The 19,367-nt window shown below is 37.8% G+C and overlaps 1 protein-coding gene across 3 annotated transcripts in view; it reads right to left on the reverse strand.

Moving 5' to 3' along the window:
* AFF4 (ALF transcription elongation factor 4) overlaps window positions 1-18,859 on the reverse strand; it is a 92,617-nt gene extending 73,758 nt beyond the window's left edge. Inside the window, exon 1 of one of the 3 annotated variants that reach the window (XM_072630031.1) lies at window positions 18,721-18,859. The gene's annotated coding sequence lies outside the window, so the exon portion shown is untranslated. Of the gene's footprint in view, window positions 1-5,178; window positions 5,285-18,720 lie in introns of those variants that run through there. The other 2 variants (XM_072630032.1, XM_072630033.1) reach the window with 2 other exon arrangements.
* Window positions 18,860-19,367: the final 508 nt, after the last annotated feature.

The following is a 19,367-nucleotide window of genomic DNA, read 5'->3' on the forward strand; positions in this document are numbered from 1 at the left end:
CTTTTTTCTGAAAAATCAGATCCAGTAACTGAGTTCAAGCAAAATTCAGCATATCATTTTACAGTAAATAGTGGAGAGAGGGGTATCAAGGTAAGAGGAAATGCTAGATTTATAGCAGGGCAAGAGAAGGCAAAACAGAAACAGGATAAAAATAGTTCAGTTTAGATGGAAGAAAAAATACCAGAAGAAAATGGCTATAAGATATGGTTGGAAAGATAGGTTGTAGATGGCCTTGAATCAGGCATTTATAATTTATTCAGCAAGCAAAAAGCATAGACTCTTGCCTCTTTCCCATCGGTCATAGAAAATAAAGTTATCCCTGCTCCTCACTCAGAGTTGCCCATCTCACTAGTACCTTAGATTCCATTTCCTACTGTCTCCTTTAGGACCTTCTTGCAGTCCCTCCCTCTCATTTCTCTTCAACCTATCACCTTGTCACTGGTTTCTCTCATTTGTTCACAGTCAAATTTCTTTAGTTTTTAAAGTCTTCCTTAGTCCCTTTTACCTTTTCCATTCATAGATCCATCTCTTCTCTTTTCCCTCTCACTGCTAACTTTCTAGAAGTTATCTATATCCAAACTTTTCATTTCCTCACGACTGACTTTAAAGCCTTGCAAATCTGGTTCCCATTCCACTATTCAGTCATGTCTGACTCTTCATGACCACATTCGGTGTTTTCTTGGCAGAGATACTGCAGTAGTTTGCCACTTCCTTCTCCGGCTCATTTCACAGATGAGGAAACTGAGGCAAACAGGGGTAATTGACTTGCCCAGGGTCACACAGCTTCTAAGTATCTAAAGTTAGATTTGAATTCCAGGCTTAGCACTGCATTCACTGCACCACCTAGCTGCTCCTTCTACAATTCCAGTGAAACTATTCCTCGGGGCAAATGACCTCCTAAAACAGCCAAAGTCAGAGGTCTTTTTTTTTTTCAGTCTTCATTTTCCTTGACCTCCAATAGCCTTTTCTGAGTCTTGATTCTCCTTAACTTCCTTCTTTAAGCTTTCAACACTGCTGGCCAACCCCAATTTCCAAAAGGAATATTTCTACTTTGGCTTCACTGCCACTCTCTTTGTTCTCCTAACTACTCACCCTCCTCCTAATTTGTTCATTTGAGTGTTCCCAAGAGTCTCTCTTTCATCCCCCTTTTTCCTCTCTTTATTCTCTTCCTTGGCAGTCTTAGCTGCCACTTCCATGAAGCTGATTCCTAACTCTTTATCTTCAGTTCTAATCTCTGTTCTTAGCTCAGGAAATATACCTCCAACTGCCTAGCATGGATATATGACTGGCACTTCAAACTCAACCTGTTCAAAACTGGCATTTTAATCCCAAACTTGTTCTCCCCTTCTAACTTCAATTTCTTTGGGTACTACTGTTCATTGAGGTGGTCATTTTTGAACCTTTGGGGTTATCTTTGACTCACTTCTAGAGCCAGTATTTAAGTCCTAGAGATTTCACCTCTCCAACATCTCTTGTATCTGCCTCCTCCTCTCTGTTCTCACTAGCATCAACCCAACTAGGTTCCAGTTTCTATCCACCTGATATTGCTATTGCAAAAAGTATTGCACACACACACGAATATATAACTATTAGCAAGCCCCAAAACTTATTTTATTCAGTTGCTTGTCATACGGAAACGGACTATAAATTCTACTTTAAAAAATAGTAAGATCTTTCATACTTGCATCCTATTATGGTAATTCAGATTTTTTTGGTAATAATCAGTTACTTAATAGAGTTAGTATTGCAACAACTGCCACTGACCACTTGCCCCAATGACAGAAATTTGCTATGAAAGGAAAAATGAGGGACATGGTTATGACAATATCAAGACTATCACCTTAAGAGCCCAGACTAATATTAAGTCATAATAGGTTTGGAAAATTCCCTTAGCTCTGTTTGATTCCAGGCTCACATAGCAAAGTTTCACATTATTCACAGGTTATCACAGTCAGGCTCAGAATTAGCCAAGTGGGAAAATTTCCTATTCGTAAAGAAAATAGTATGATAGAGAAAACTGAGTCAAAAGGATCCTACCACATAGCATCCCCTCAACTCTTCCCATCTACCTGTAAGTAGTTCTCAGGAATCACATGGCATTTCCCTTGAATTGACTATTAGCTTTATGTAATCATACCTGAAATCAAAACTGAGAATATCAAATTACAATCCCAAGAGATTTTACCTCAAATAACAAAATTTTACTAGTCACACAAAATTTTACTAGTCACAGCTTAGACCTAGGATATCATTATATTGCCATAACAATTAGCAATAAAAGTTTCCCTAGAATTTTGAAAAAAATTTCACTCACCATCCTTTGCTTTCTCTTTTTTCTAGCTTAAATTCATCATGGTATAAAAAATCATTCATTAGAAATTAAGAAAATAATCATATTCTAGAATTCCACAGAGATACTGAGTACATAATAGAAAAACATTGACTACTTCCAGGTATAATTTTAAAATTTTTATAATCACAAATTATTACATAAATCACTTCTACATCAAAAGCAAATTCATAAATTCCTCTTTCTGGCAAGGAATGTTTGGGATGGAAAAGAGGATCCCATTGTCTTAGGAAGCCAACTCGTCATTGAGAATTTCACAACATTTAGCAGGTCCTTTTACAGGGCTGGTAAGATTTTATGACCTTGCCAAAGTGGAAAGCCCAAAGGAATCTCACAGGTAAGGATAAAATTAAAAGACTTTGCTATTTTTTCTCCCAACAGTAATTATTTTCCATTTTAAAGCAAAATATATCCAATTAAATATTTAAAATTTAAAATATTTTGATCACATTCTTTTATTTTTCATATTGTGGAAGCAATTAGGGTTAAGTGTCTTGCTATGGGTCATCTAGCTAGAATGTGTCTGAGGCTAGATTTGAACTCGGGTCCTCCTGATTTCAGGGCAGATGCTCTATCTATTATGCCACCTACCTCCCTCTGACCACATTCTTTTAACAAGCTTTGGATTTAAAGGGAAGTTAGCTTTCTAACAGTATTTCCAATAAAAAAGTTTACCAAATTCCGCAACATGAGAAAAAACTTGAGAAGCACAATAATAACATACACAATATCTTGCAGTTAAACTAAACTTATTACAAATCAGATGACATCAATTCAGTAGAATGCATTTCCAAATTATATTATATAGAAATATTATTTACTTTATCACCTTTGGCATTTTATACTAATCATATCCAAAACACTGTATAGTTATGAAGTAATTGTTGCTGCTATATTTTAAGTAAAGAAATAACAATGCAACATTTATATATTGCCTACCATGTACTAGGCACTGTGCTAAGCACCCACACAATTATTATATCATTATTATATCCTCACAACAACCTAGAAGATGGGTGCTATAATTTATCTCCTTTACAGATTAGGAAAGAGGGGTAAACCGAGGTGAAATCATTAAGTTCTGACTTACTTGTAAAGAGTCAAATATCACAATTATCCCAAAAGAAGAACACATTTCACTTAAAATAAGACTAGAATAAATTCAATCACATCTACTTGTACAAATGGTAGCATACAGAACCTCACTTTTCCCAAGGGCTATTTACTGCTAGCACCTCACATTATAGGGTCCACTACTTTCAGTTAGTCTACCGCCAAAGATTTAAAATGACAGTCTTATATCATCACCTTTCTTTTAAGATCCATAAAGCTTTTCTTGGAATTTCATGAAAACTTCAAATATAACCTCTGTAATGTAGTAATGAAATTACAAATGTACATTCCCTACGTAAGGACTAAAATATACCCTTCTAACAGTCCTTCAAGGGCAGAATTTTAATATTATACTATCTTCAAATAAGGCCATGCTGTAAATTTATTACTACAGTTTCCATATGATAAAGAATAACCACATAACATTTCTCATATCCTTCTTAGCACAAGAAACCAAAACCTCCCTCAAACCTCTTTCCAAAACCCTTTTACTTCCAAACCTTACTTCCTTAAACTTTCTCTGTTCCTTTCTCTAGATTGTCCTCCAGTTGGTTGGTTGGTTGGTTGCTGTCCTTTGTCTTCAAAGAGGACCAAAATAACATCACCATAATAAAATGAAATTTCAGTGTGGCCGACTGTGGCTGATCAGACCAATATGAGCTCGGAATGCTCTACCACAGGTTGGGCACAGATAGTCTGTGTGAATATTTGGGGTGGATATCCCAAATTTGCGCATCCTGTATTTACTTTGTGCTGTCTCAATTCTGCTTTGCTCAAAGCGCACAGCACCCTTTCTGATGTGGGCATGCCATGCTGAGCAGTTCTGTGCTAGTCTCTCCCATGTTGCACAGTCAAATCCAAAGTTCTTGAGAGAGACCTTGAGAGTGTCCTTGTATCAGTTTTTCTGGCCACCATGTGATCGCCTGCCCCATGCAAGTTCTCCATAAAAGTCTTTTTTGGCAAGCATACATTTTGCATTTGAACAACAGTGGCCAGCATCAGAGTTGCACTCTCTGAAGCATAGTTTGAATACTTGGCAGTTTAGCTTGAGCAAGGACTTTAGTGTCTGGTACCTTATTCTGTCCTCCAGTAAACTTTGATTAAAGCTCTTCAAAATTGAACCTTTCTTGTTTTCTTTCTATATTCTCATCCAATGCTTCTCTTACTTTCTTAATTCTCTACTTTTTATTTCCCAATCACATATATCATATCTATCTATAGATAAATATCTAGATATAGATATCTATAGATATAGACTACCTATAGAACTTATCTTCACACCTCTGAATTTTCCCTTTATAGTTAAGCACAAGTTTATTACAGAATACTAATTAATTATAATATTGTTACCTTTGTGGTTTTAGAAAGACTTTATTTCTGACTTACCTAAACAACTAAATTCTATTATATCATTTACAGAAGAAAATGCAGAGATAACACCAAAATATTCTTCCAAATTTTATGTCCTCTTTAGTTGTTCCCTATTTTAAAAAAGCTGCTCTCTTTCATGATCAGGGAAAATAAATAGCTCAATTACCTTCTTCCCTGTCATTACATTCTTCAAGGGAAAAGTGATAAAGATTGCTGTGATTTCTATGTAACTCCATCTTTATTTTTGCTTTTCCTTAAAATAAATTCTACAGTGTTACCCCAAAACTCACTATAACATTCCAATATTCAAACCAAATGCAAAAATTTTACAGCAGAGAACTTACATTTCAGTTACAGATTTAGTCTCTAATTAGTTTACAATGCCATAAATTCCGACAGACTGGGAAGAAAGATTCCCTTCCTTCTTATCTGTGTGTCTTGTCTGTCTTCCCAGCTTGTTCACTAAAGGGACTGAGAGAGACTTTCTGTAGGTTTTTTAAAATCTGAAAAAAAAAAAAAAGTTTTCACTCTTTTCTGCTGAAGACCAAGTCCCAGGAGAAACAAGAACATAGCTAATACAAGACAGACACATAGAATTGCTCACTAGAAAAGTCTTTCCTTCTCTTCCACTAAAAATTGAATAATAAAAAAAATGAGTCCACACAATTTTCTAAAAGTACTTTCAAAGCCTTTAATTGCAGAAATTGCAAATCCTTTCTTCAGGCTAAATTCAAGACCTATTGAAATGCTTATTTATTTTAGCCAATCTTTGCATTATTTGAGAGTTCTTATTCTTAGTCATCCCATTTTGGATGGTAAGCTTCCTTCAGATCTTAGGCCAATAAGAACTTCCACAAGGGGTGTCCTAGAACAGGCTTTGACACAATCTAATAGTGTATCTTTTGGTCTTTCCCAGCTACAACAGGAGCTTCCTCTAGTCCGAAACTACAAGAAGTTTCTCCAGGGAGGTATCCATTGGTATGCTATTACTCAATTCCATTATTCCCTTAAGGGGAACCTTCCCCAACAAAGTGGAGGATTACCTTGGCTAGGTCTTTGGTATGCACATGATTCTTATTATTGCCTTAGAGAAATGCTCTACAGGATATCATTCCCCAACAATATGGGGGCTCATCTTATCTAGGCAGAGCTGAAATCAAGGGGGAGTCAGACCTCAGGGGCAGTCCTCAAGGAGGAGTCAATTACAGCACTCTAAGGAGTTCACCAGAGGGGTCAGGGACTCCTCGAAATCACTCTGTGGCTGCTCACAGAAGCAACTGAACTAAGTATACTGAGAAAACAAGTCCAAGCTAGGCAATTTATTGGCAAAGTATGCAGTTACAAAGCAAATTGGGTCCAAGGCCTCCTAAGTAGGGACGAACTCTGAAGAGAGGGTTACAAGAGTTTTAGAGTAAACTACAGTTACTAGTTTGAATTTCTATTTTTAGATTTAAGGGCTTTCTAGTGCTTAGGGATGCTGGATGTTGGTTGGTTGTATCTACTTGCATCTCACAAGTCAGTTAGAGATACAATAACAGCTGATTTCCTTGAAATGACATGATTTACAGAAAAAAAACTAAATTTAGCTCAAGGATACAGAACTTAACTTGGGCAACTACACAAAATGTCAGTGATGATACAAAATGGGAGTCAACTTGATTCAGTATTCAATGCTACAGTACTTATCTTTAGCCTCCTCTCTCAAACACCAACATACAGTGCTTTATTGTTCCTCTTTTCTAGGACATCCTCCCTCTTCTTGCTTTTCAGTTCTAACCCATCCTTTAAAATTCACCTCAAATGCCGCTTCTGTACCTCATTGTTCATCTATCTCCATTAATAATAACCCTCACACTGGGTCCTCACAAAGTACTTTGGTAATTCTAATACACTTCCAATGCAATATTATCTAATTCCCCTACTAGACGGTAATTCCTCCAACATCCAGTAAAAAATTTTGTACACAAAAAATACTTAAATGTTTGTTATTGTTGGAGACAGTACCAACAACTATAAAGTCACTATTTTAAGTACTGAAGCATTAGTATGGAAATCCATACTAACAATCATCCTCAGTAATGAACCTTTGATTTTATATTTAGCTTTTTTATTCATTACACTTCGTGACACTACAACAATAACACCTCACTGTAACATTTAAGAAACCATACATGCTCTATGAATTTTTTATCTTCTCAGTTACTAAACATTCTCAGATAGGGTCCAACACAGATTCACTACATAGTGTTATGCCAACCTTCTAATATTCAACTAAGTAATCATATACTAGATAACAGAAGCTCTTTCTGCAAATCATTCTTTTTTCCCCACTAATATGTCTCATCCTCTCAGTCAAAAGGAAACAAAATCTTTTCCACTTGTTAACAGTGCACAAAAATGCCAATAACAGCTCTAATCACAAATGTAACTGTACTGGTTTATCATTGTTAATCAGTCAAAAAAGAAAAGAAAAAGCATCATATTTCAACAAGGAGACAAAACACCATATAGATTGTATTAAAAGCAAATAACTTTCCTAGGGGTCTGAGCTTACTTGGATTCTTCACAGGTGGAAAAAATTATAGCATGTAATAGAAGTTCCTTCAGAATTACCTTGTATAGATTTTGTGTTTACTTATCTGTATTCGTTGTTCCCCACATCTCTGTTTGTGCCCTCCTCCATCCCCTCCCCAACAAAAAAATCAACCTCAAGCTCCAGGAGGTTGTTTTTTGTATTCTCCAGCACTCTGCAGCATCTGGCGCATAGTCAAGTACTCAATGTCTACAGAATGAAGGATTGATGATGATCTACCAGCACAAACACATGCTGATTTTCCAGAACTTGCCTAGCCTATTAGGATAGTTTTGTATACATTTGTTTACCCAGAGAGTAATTGATATATTAATAAAATTAATTCCATTATTTCCAGTGTTATGTTCTTACATGACTCAATTTCATATAATATTAATTCCACCAAGTTAAATACTTCATCAAGGGTTTCAGTATTTGCACATAGGTCTGTAAGACTGATAAAGTAAATGAAAGAATTTTTAAAAAATATCAACTTTTACTCTCCAGAGTTTCTGCACAAAGTATAATTTTTGAAAGAAAACTGGATACAATTAAACAAACTTCAAAATAATCCAACAGTAGTCCTCAAGGGCAGATAGTAGAGTAACTTCCTGATTTATTTTCCTGAAACCAGTTTCTAACTGCTCCAAACTCATCCTCCACAGGGCTGCTGAAGTTATTTTCTCAAAAAGCAAAAGTCTGACCTTGTCACTCACTCCCCTTATCAATAAAATTCCAATACCAACCTCCTTATTACCTCAAAGATAATATATAAACTCCTCTCTTTGGTATTTAAAACCCCTTACTATGTGGTTCCTATCCCATTATACGTCACTTTCCTTCATGCATTCTGGAGTTGGTCAAGTCAAAATGACCTTGCTGTTACACACATCTTTCTTCTCTGGGGCTGGGCAGGAGTTGTCCCCCTAAGCCTGGAATACATTTTCTCCTCACATCTTAAATTACAACTTTTCATTTTCTTCAAAAGAGGAAGGGAAGAGAATAAGCATTTATATACAGCACCTACTATGTGCCAAGCATTATGCTTTACAAATATTATCTCATTTGATCCTCACAACAACCCTGCCAGGTATCATCCCCATTTTATAGTTAAGGAAACTGAAGGAAATAGTGACTAAGTGACTTGCCCAGGATCACACAACTAGTAAGTATCTGATGCCAGGTTTAAAATCAGGTCTTTCCTCCTCCAGTAGGAAATCCACTGCACCAGATGGTGCTGCAGCAACAAAATTCAGTTCAAATGCGACTTTTTCTATGAGACCTTTCCCAATTTCCCCAGCTAATAGTACCAGCCACTAAAATTACCTCATAAATTTTTTTTGTCTATGTATCCTCAGTGCCTGGCACATAATAGAAAGTTCATAAGGCTTGTGGATTGACAAGCAATTCCTTGCAGTGGATACAATGCTACACTAACCCTGCAGTAGGAGGTCCTGGGTTCCTCCACTCTTTGACACTTAGTAGCTTCGACAACTCAGGCAAATCACTTAATCCCTCAGTGCTCCAACAACTAAGAATGTACATTACCAAAGATCACAACTGGTGTTCCCTACACCAATGAAAACCACAGGTCTGAAAGCTTTCTCAATAGGTGGAGGGACTAGGAAGAAAGAGAGAGCTTGGAACTCAAAAATTTTTAAGTGAACATTTAAGAAAAAGGAAAAAAATATATACAACATACCATGACAGAACTCTTTACCTTTCTTTACTACCCAATATGGTTTGCTCTGACTTATCCAGTGACTATGATCAAGAAAAAAAAAAACTTTTTCAAACAAATTTTGACTTTGTACCAAGTTTTTAAACTTATTTTGAAACAAATTAAATTTTCAAAAAAAAAATGACTTATTATATCATATCCATTAAGCAAGTACCTGTCCAAAAACAAATAAGTCATTTTTCATTTAAAGGGTAGTTCAACAGTTTTACCTTCAAATTTTATTTATTTGTATCTTAAATTCATTTCAGTAACTTTAAAAGATGACATATTTTTACTTGTATCTTGATGTCATCAAAACTATTCTTTATAATAACATAAAAGAAAACTAAAAAGAAGCTAAATGCAAATTAATTTCAATGCTAATTTTAGTGTCATATAATGTGATAAAACAAACTTCACTCTTCTCAGAGAGGTAGGAGGCTATAGATTCAAACTATTACAAACACCCTCTGGCACAGCTGCTTTGACCAATTTTACTAAATGGCTTTTCTTTGATAGGAAAGAAAATTCTGCATGGAGACAACTTATAAGAAAATAACATGTATAAACAAATGACATCAACAAAATTTTTTTAAAGAACTATTTTAATTAGTTCTTTAAAATTTTCCATTTTTATTCCAAGAAACTTTAGTAAAAAGTATCAGGCTGGGGGAAAAATAATATAAGAAATAATCATATATCTACCACCTAGACTGGAACAAGGCTCAAATTTAGAAAGAAAAATAAAGCTTATTTAAATATGGATTACAGGGCAAACAAGTCAGTCTACTTGAAACAAAAAGGCACCCAGGAGAAACAAGAACTAGGATGTGCCAGGCAAGTTATACTACTAAAATCTCTGATGGAGATAGCCCAGGATCCTGAAGAGCCTTGAATAAGGCAATGCCCTAGAAGACTACTTGCCCTGTTTCCATCTCTAGCCATCACTAAGGAAAATAATCACTGTGGATAAGGGGTCCACTCTATTCATTAACAACAACTGTTACCAACTGGTATATAAGCCAAAGAGCCCAAACTCCCCCTAATCACTGGATCTTGCTTCCAGCCTAGGCCCACCCCCTCAGCCATCATCTCAAGCAGCAGTCTCAACTCCTCAGCAGGCAAAACCTATTGAAGACACAAAAAACAAAGTTCTCAATACACTGCCAAGTGATTCAACATCAGAAATGGATTTTTTTTTAATTCGGGAGAAATTACATTTAAAAAGATGCATTACCATCGGCTTTGTTGCTCTATCCCAAGGACCATATCTAATTTAGAGCTGTATTCTCTTTATGTGTTCTCTCTCCCATTAGAATGTGAATTCCTTGAGAGCAAGAACTGTCTTATTTTGCTTTTTTTCTTCCCCCCCTTTTTTTTTTGGTGAGACAATTGGGGTTATGTGACTTGCACATAGTAGTGTCAATTGTCAGAGACTGGATTTGAGGAGGACTCAGGTCCTCCTGACTTCAGGGTTGGTGTTCTATCCACTGTGCCACCTAGTTGCCCTATTGCTTTTCTATTTGTATACCCAGAACTTGCCACGATGCTTTACACATAGTAAGCATTTATTAAATATTTTTTATTCATTCATCCATCTTTCTACTGAAACTGCTCTCTCCAAAGGTTTTCTTGACCTCTTTATTCCATGACACTGCTGAACACGTTCTCTTTCTGGATACTCTCCTCTGTTGGCTTTTGTGACTGCTTTCTCTTACTTCTCTTAGCTGTCTGACCTATCCCTTTTCAGTCTCCTTTGCTGGATGTGTAATATCCACTAACTTTGGGTGTCTTCCCAAGACTGCAACCTAGGTCCTCTCTACTTTTCTCTTCATTGTCTCTAACTTAGTGATCTAATCAGCTCACACCAATTCAATTAATTATCTCTATGCAGATGATTCCAAGATCTTCTAGCCCAAGCCTCTCCAGCTCCAGTGCTAAGTTATCAACAAACTTCAATTGGACACTTTGAAGCGAATATCGAATAGACTCCTCAAACCCAACATGTCCAAAACAGAACTCATTTCCCCACCAAATCCTCTCCTCTTCCTAACTTTACTATGTCTGTCATTTTCCTAGTCAGCCAGTTTCCCAATGTCAATGTCATCCGTGATTCCACTTTATCACTCCACATATCCAATCTGCTGCCAAATTTTTACATTTTTAATCTTCACATTTCTTGTATACATCCCTGTCCGTCCCCAGACACTGCCACCACGCATTATGAGCCCTCATCACCTCATACCTGAAATACTTAAATATCCTGCAAACGGGTCAGCCTGCCTCAAGTCTCTTCCTCCTTCAATCCATCTTCCACTCAGTCACCAAAGTGATTTCCCTAAAGTGCCATGGAACCCTCCATTGAATAAATTTCAGAGGCTCCCTATCACTTCCAGGATCAAATACAAAATGTTATAATACAGTTCAAAAGCCCTTCCTAACCTTGCCCCGTTCTATATTTCCAGTCTTCTCTCATCTTACACTCCACCATTTATTCTTTGGTACAGAAACACTGACCCTCCATGTAGTTCCATAAACAAGACACTTCATATCTCAGCTCCAGATATTTTCTCTGGCTGCCCATATCTAGAATGTTCTCTCCTCATCTCTGCCTCTGCTTCATTTAAATCCTAACTAAAACTCATCTACTGGAAGCCTTTCCTAGCCACTCTTAATTCTAGCACCTTCCCTCTCTAAATTCCCAGTTATCCTGCATAGAGTACGTTTGTACATATTTGTTTTCATGTTGTCTCACCCACTGGACTGAAGGTTCTGTGAGGGCACAGTCTTTTGCTTCTTTCTGTATCCTCAGTACTTAGCACAATAAGCTGGCATATAGTACGTTTACTGACTGATTATTGATCTCCCAGCCTCAGGTCTCCAGTCCAATCTATTCTCCATTCAAAAGGTAAAATGATTTGGGTAGGTAGTATTGGTTAAAGTTCTTAAGTCCTTAAAAATTGTTCATTTTTACAATGCTGATGTTTTCCTCATTCTTCTTACGTCATTCTGTATCAGTCCATACAAGGTTTCTCCATTTCTTACAGCACAATAGTATTTTATTACATTACATTAACATATTACATTACATTAACATATGACAATACAAACAGCCAATCTCCAACAAATGAGCATCCCCTTAGTTTCCAGTTCTTCATTAACACAAAAAGAGCTGCTATAAATTTTATTTTGTACATGCTGAATCTGTTCCCCTTTTTTGATCTCCTTGGGGTACAGACCTCCTAACAGTATTGCTAGGTCAAAGCAGGGAGGTAGAAACTTTTGGGGCATAGTTCCAAAGTATTTTCCAAAATGGCTAGGACAATTCACAGCTCTATCAACAACCTATCAATGTGCCTGTTTTCCTACAGCCTTTCCAGTATCTGTCATTTTCCTTTAAAAACAACAACAAAACTCTCTCTAGTGTAATTTTTTTGCTTGGGTTTTTCTCATGGTTTCTTTCTCCCATTCATTTTAATTCTTCCATGCAACATGACTAATGTGAAAATGTGTTTATTAAGAATTTATGCGTAGACCCCCCCCAAAAAATAAAATAAATAAATGAAATAAAAACAACAACTTTGCCAAACCAATCAGTGTGTGAGATGGAACTTCAAAGTTGCTTTAATTTTTATTTCTTGTAATTTGGAGCGTTATTCCATAGGGCTAAAATAGTTTGGATTTCCTTCTTTGAGAACTGACCATATCTTTTAACCATTTATCAACTGGAGAATGGCTCCTATTCTTATAAATTTAATTCAGTTCCTTATATGTCTTAGAGATGAGACCTTTATTCAAGAAATTTGCTATAAAGATTTTTTCCCCTCAGTTAACTGTTTCCCTTTTAATCTTAGATGTAGCAGATTTGTCTGTGCAAAAACTTTTAAATTTGATGTAATTCAAATTATCCATTTTATTTTCTGTGATCCTCTCTATTGTTTATATTAATCACAAGCTTTTCTGTCATTCATAGATAAATTTCTCCATGGTATTCTAATTCGTTTATGATGGGATTTTACATCTAAGTCATGTGAAATGTGCTACTCAGAAAGTCTTCAAACAAAGACTGCACAACTACTGTTGGGTAGTATACTCTTTTTTAATATGGGACTGACCAACTGGTTGCCAGGGTCCCCTCCAAGTCTTAAATTCTGTGGTCCAATTTAATTATTTTCATGCAACAACCTGTTCCCAAAAAATAAATGAAATATTAAGGGGGAGAGCGAAAGAGAAGAACTATGCTAAGCTAAAATATTTTTCCTACAAATTAAAAACACTAATTAAAGAACATTAAATGGTGTAGCTCTCATTCTACATGTGAAGAAATTTCATACCAGATAGGTGACTTGTCCAAGGTTCAAACTCAGATCCTTTGACTCCAAATCCAATGCTCTTTCAACTACACTGTATTGCTTTTCTGGACAATCTGAGACTTCTTAACGCAAATCACAAGGTTTAATTTGAATGTACAAACCCATCTTACTATGTAGGTGCACACAATCATGTATTCAAATTAATGTGTCCTAGTCCATATGTGTGTGTGACTTGCATGTACCTAGCTATTTTCATGATATTGTCTTTCCTATTAGAATGTGAGCTCCTAAAGGCAAGAACTGCTTTTGCTTATCTTGTATTCCCAGCATTTAGGACAGTGCCTAGCACACAGAAATTTCTTAATAAATATTCCTTGACCCAGCAACAATATGGGAATGTAAAAAGTTTAGCTTATTCTTTCAGAGCACCAAGCAAATAAGCATTATGAAGTTGTTTCAAAGTTAAAATTTAGAACTGATACAACAGAAACTTAAAACATCTATTTTGTCTACATAACTAATATAAAGTTCAGCAGGTTTCACTGCTATCACTAAGCACAGAATTACTACTTCATTGATGATCCAAAGATACTACAACCAAAATCACAATATAGTAGAAAGAGAGCTGAGTTAGGAGTCAAGTGAACTGGTTTTTTTCACTCTTGGCTCCACCACTAACTTGTTATGTAATCATGGACACAACTAACTTATTTGCAGTTCTAAGTCCCTATCCTCTCTTATGCTGAATCCAGGGGAGACAGCGTGTAGATGAAAAGATCTGGGAATTTTGGTGCCCTGCAGGCTCAGTAAGCCAACAATGTAATATGGCGGCTAAATAAGTTTATATAAATTTAAGCTGCATTAAGAGAGGAAAACCTTGCAGGAATTAAGACATGATAGCAGTTCTACTCTATCCTGGTCAGGGTCCATCTGTCTATGTTATGTACCTACTGGTACCACATTTTAGGAAGAAAGCTGAAAAGTTGGAGATTGCCCAGGGGAGGGCAACAAGAATGGTGAAGTACTTCTGGTCCAGGTCAAATGAGAGGACTAGCTGAAGAAAATGGGGTGTTTATCCTGGAATAGAAAAGACGAATGGGTAAATAACAGCTATTTTCAAGTAGTGGACGGGCTGTCATGTGAAAAGAGAGATTAGATGTATTTTGCTTGCCTCAATGGGCAGAATTAGGAGCAATGAGTGGAATTTGCAAAGATGAAAATTTAGGCTTAAAAAAAATTTAGGCTTAGAAAATAATTCCCAAGCAATTAAAGCCTTCAAAAGTAAAGTGGGCTACCTCAAAAGTTCTTCAAATAAAAACTACATGACTACTTGTTTGTTACTACAGTGGGCACTCTTTTTTTAAAAATATTAACTAGACCAAATGGCTGTCAAGGTCCCTTTCAACTCTGAAATTCTATGATTCAATTTAAAAATATTCTCATGCAACAACCTGTCCCCAAAAGATAAATGAAATATTAAAGGGGGAGGGGGAAGACTAGGCTAAGCTAAAATTATCATTTTTCTGACAAATTCAAAGCATTTATTAAAGTACACTAAATAAAGCAACTATGTGAACATGTTCATTTCTTTCAAGGGATTTTATAATTTAGATCTGCCAATAATTCAAATTGACCTGTCTGCCTTCATCCCCTAAGATTATTAAGGATTAAAGAGGATTAGTTACCACACTATGCTTTCAAATCTGTTTCTTCAGACAACATGACACACAAAGCACAAGGCTAAGACTGACCAAAGATGGATCACCACAACTAAGATAAGGAGAATAAGAAGAGAGAGATGTCTTTCTGTGACTGCCATTCCATGAAAATCTAGACTCAAGGATATAGACTGTGTGATAAATAGTTTCTGCTAAAGAATCTAATAGGATAAAGACAGGGACTGGACCATTGATTTCACTCATATAGGGAACCCCTAAATGAAGAAATTTCCATCTACCAATGTAGGTCAGTCAGCACTTTCTCTGCAATATATAATCTTAAATTGCCTTGACAGGTTAAATAACTTGCCAAGGTTTACTGTTAAGAAACAGGATTGGACTCTGAGGCAAACTCTTTGAGTTCTATGCCATAGTCTCTTCTCGAACAATCTCATACAGTATGAAATATTAGTGATACTGTTCATGCTTATTTATCCATTGCCATGATGAACTTCTGTAGACTTTTACATTTTACTGCATTTCTCACCAATCACACATCACAGTCAGTATTTTTTATTCTGACTTTTTAAGGATCTCTTTCACTGTACCCCAAAAAGTGCTAGCCTCGGTTTGATTTAGAACAGTCAAGGTCAAGCTCAGTTCAGGGTTACAGATCCCTGTCAAGTAAGTGGTCTACTTAGGCCTAGAGACCTTAAACAAGTCTTAGAGAGCTCAGTCACAACAAGACTAGTCTCCAAGGATAAAGAGCCCAATGTAATTTATCTCCTATGCAAACTATCAAACCCTGGTTCTTTTCTACCAGGCTCTAAAAATGCCCACAAGGTTGTTTTATTCTATTTTAGAAAATGACTCCATGAAAATCAGTTTATAGGCCATCACAGTTTAGCATACATTAGATTTAGGAAAATTAGATGTTGGTTAAGGTCATTTCTTTTCAAACACTGATGGCTCATGAAATAATTCAAGGGGCAGAAAACTAGCCTACAAATCCTTATCTGTGAACCAACAAATACCTTCCTTCAGTACTTTTTAAAGTTTCTGCAGGCTGTATTATTTCTATAGTATAAAAGCAGGGTGAATGTGTAGCTCAGTCACAAAATGAGATCTGTGAGAGGAAAATAAATTTCTATGTTATTTGTATTTGTTTAACTATATATAAACCTTCAGCTAGTCTTCCATAGACCTACAACCCTTTAGATACATTTTGAACATCCAATAAAGGTGGATATGTGAAGTTTTCACTTACCGAAAGTGGGGAAGAATATCCCACAAGAGGAAAAAGGTAGCAGGGTAACTGGTCAGGCTAGCTCCTAGTACACCCTTTAGTCACTGACTACACCCAATTTCACAATAACTCCAAATCTGGTCAACAAATTTCAAGTGACCAAGTGATTCCTCTCATTTATCAGAGGAAATGAAAAAGAGAGCAGGTGAAACTTAAAACTTAGAAGGGATTCAAAAACTAGGATACTTTCATAAGCTTTAGAAAACATTTTTCACCATAAGATTATGCCTGCTTTATGAGGGAAATAACCCCAATATATAACCCTAATACTGAGCTATTTCAGCTTTAAACACACAACCATTTCAACATGGTTATTTAGGGTTCTCTGCTCCCTAAACAGTCACCCCCTCCAAAAACAACGCCATCAAATTGCTCAGGTTTTGAGGACAGCAGAGCCACAGAACTTGCGAGAATCAAGTTTTGAATTGAGTCTGAATAGTAACTTCATAAAATTATGAAAAATTCCCACTTTCTTTATAATCTGACATACACATAAACTACAAAAATTTCCTTAAAGCTTCGACGAGTATAAGAAATGCAATTGTCAGAAGCATTCTATGCCCTGAGAGAATAAATTACAAAGAATGATGATGCCTAACTATATTACCTCCCCATTCTCGAGAATTCCTCTCCCCAAATTCCTATCCTATGAAATTTATATCTCCCTCACAATTTCACATTACTACCAGATTTGCTGCCAAGTTAACCTGAAGAAAGTTAATATTCTCTTCAATATTTAAAACCCTACTAAACAGGAGGCAAAAATTATTCTTCATGAAGTCAAACAATATTATTTGATGTTTGCTGCACATCTTTCAGTATCTCTGTTATGTTCCATTAATTACAGTGCTCGACAAAAGAAATAAAACCACTGGGTAATTAACCCAGTTCAGTGTTTTCAGCACCCAAAAGAGTGGCTAGGAGAAGAAAAGTTCCAAGCAATCCAGCAAATTCTTACTTTTATGAAGAGTAACCTACTGCTCCCTATAGAATTAACAATACCTAAGTCTTTGGGCAGCAAACCCCAGAAGCTATATGAAACTTTCTTTGTGAAAGAATGTTTTAACTTGTTTTGAATACTGGATAAAAGTTGACACTGAAAAAGATGGTAGGAATAATTTGTCGATATAGCTAGACATTTTTATGGTCAGAGGTGGAAGAGAGAAATTTAAAGGGATCAGCTTTTCAAGAAGCCAAGTGCTCACTTCTGCAGAGTTCTTTTAAGCCTATAAATAACCAGAAATGATTCTAAGCAGTCACTCAAACACAAAAGTTTTTCCTCAATTTGTGAATTTACAAAATTAGAAAAGCTAAAAAGTTTCACCTTAAGTACACTGAACGGCACCTGAATAAACAATTCCATTAGCAAAATATAAGAACAAATATTTTAGGCAATCTAACCCTAAAAACAAACATAATAGGGGTGGAGGTGGGGTCTACCCATAGGCTTGGAATCTGTAAAGTAAAACTCAATTTTCCTTTTGAGTATTTTAAATAGGCCTAAATTTTCCTAAACAGGGAAAAAAGTCACATACACCCTTAACAGAAACAATACTAAGTCTTGCCCTTCACACTTCTCCCACCCAGAAATTGGAAGTTCACGCTTGCCAACTCTATTCCCCTATAAATGTCTTTTGTGAAAGAGCAAAGGAGGCTCTTCTCAAAATCATCTCGCCCATAATCCATCCTTAGAGCCTGAAACACAGCAAAGTGGAAGGAACAAAGCACTGACGTCAATTACTGGAGGAGATTAACCCCCGCGAGTGGCAGCAAGTGAAAAGCCTAACATTAATATCCCACTATAGGCAACTGAAGTGAAACGTGGAAACTGCTATTGGGGGTGCGGGGGGTATACTTTCATGATCATATGTGGATACCTGGGGGGGGCTTCCAATTACGTATTGCAAGTACACACCCTCCCCCATAAGTGCTATTTTTACAAGATTAATTCATTACAGGTTTAAAAAAATAATGGCGGTGGAGGGTCTGGGGACCCTAGAGGGAAAACAAGAACTACTGGGGCAAAAAAATGTTGGGAATCGGGACCCATTTTTTTTTTAGCTAAAGAGAACTTGGTCAAACTAGAGACGACCTGGACATTTAAAAAAAAACCCAAAAAGTACGAGACCGACCAAGTAAGCGACTAGGGGCAAGTGCCGAGATGCAGAGAAGCAGAAAATAGGTTTTGTTGGGGGGAGGGGAGGAGGGGACCCCGCGGGGAGTGGTAGCCCCGAGCCCCCCGCCCGGCTCGCGACGCTCGGCTGAGCCGCCGGCCCAGCTAGGCCCGGGCAGCCCCGCGGTCCTAAGAGCCTCTCACCTCCTGTCCCGGCTCCGCTAGGCCCAAACCATGTCCCGGTGACGGTGGCGTTGGCGGTAGCGGCGTCCCGGGCCGCGGGCCTTCGATTCGGCCTGGGCCTCTCACGGAGCACGCATCGAGGCCTGGCCCCGAGGGGCCGAGCAGGAGGATGGAGGAGCGGCCCAGAAGGCGAGGAGCCGACGGGCGGCGGCGGCGCCGAGAAGCGAGGCCCAGGAAGCTCCAGAGGTCCTCGGAGGAGGCGACGATGGCAGCGGCTACGCCTCACAAGGTGGAGGCAGCGGCTGTTGTCTTGGGGGCCCAGCCCGGCTCCATGGCGGTCGGAGCGAGAGCTGTGAAGACGCAGGCAGGAAGGTGATGGCGGAGGCCGCAGCACCGGAATCCCCACCCCCGCCCAGGCCGGCGGCGGTAGAGGCTGCGGCTGCGGCGGCGACGGCGGCGGAGACTCTCCTTCCCCGCAGTCGGGAACAGTGACTTACCCTAGCAGCAGCACCGCCCACGTGACCCTCCCACCGGTGCGGGGAGGGGGGAGAGCAGCTCAGGCTCTGGCCCGGAGGGGTGCATCACGTGACTCCGCCCCGCCCCTCCGGGAGAAAAGGGTGGAGGAGGAAAGCTGCGAACTGCGCGCTGTCCCAGATCGCTGCGGCCGG

This window comes from Notamacropus eugenii, chromosome 1 (genome assembly GCF_028372415.1).
Source record: "Notamacropus eugenii isolate mMacEug1 chromosome 1, mMacEug1.pri_v2, whole genome shotgun sequence".
NCBI lineage: Eukaryota > Metazoa > Chordata > Mammalia > Diprotodontia > Macropodidae > Notamacropus > Notamacropus eugenii.